This window comes from Setaria italica, chromosome VIII, assembly GCF_000263155.2.
Source record: "Setaria italica strain Yugu1 chromosome VIII, Setaria_italica_v2.0, whole genome shotgun sequence".
Lineage (NCBI taxonomy): Eukaryota > Viridiplantae > Streptophyta > Magnoliopsida > Poales > Poaceae > Setaria > Setaria italica.
In genome coordinates this window covers 11,617,154-11,617,903 of record NC_028457.1, presented here as the reverse complement: position 1 = coordinate 11,617,903, position 750 = coordinate 11,617,154, and positions in this window count along the sequence as shown.

Genomic DNA, 750 nt, shown 5'->3' with positions numbered 1-750 from the left:
ACACGAGCGGCGGCCGAAGCAGGGCGCCCTGCGCGGTCTCGACAGCGAGGTCAGCCGGGCGGCGGCGGCTCTCCGCGTCGGCAGGCCGGTCGCGCCCATCCACCAGCGCTGCGAGGTCTGCCCCTCCTCCCCTCCCGCGGTGCTGAGGTTCCGTGCGCGTGGGCTGGCGGGTGGCTCGCGTCTTGGGTTGGCGGGGCAATGCGGGTAGGATTTCGTGGTCGATGCTGCGACGATCGATCAGTTCGGGGGAATTTGGGTGGAGATCTGACACGCTTGTGGGGAGCTGAGGTGCGGGCGTCGGATTTCGAGGCGGAGCTTTTGGCTGCCAGGTGAATAGACTATTGAAGTTGTACAAGAATGAGAAGTATGTTCTCTTTGTTGAGCAGTTTGGATCAAGAGAGCCAACATTTCTTGTTGCATTCAAGTGATTTACTGCTGAAAATGCCATATAAATAGCTGTCCATCAGATCAACAAATGCATATCATGTATCTGCTTCACTTATTTTCAGGAGGCGGCAAACAGCATGTCTGTCTTGAGAAGCCTCTGGCAGGCACATTGGCTTCAAAAAAAAAGGAAAAAACCAGGATGAGATTTTCTCTTGGCTAGAGGATAGCATTCTAGCATTGGAGCATGGATTTACTGACTTCCTCGAGCAAATGGAAAGAGCTGGCTAGGATCAGAACCAAATCATTCTGAAAGTGCCAAAAGAACCTGTCTTGGTATTGCAACACCTGGACCAAGAGGTTTAA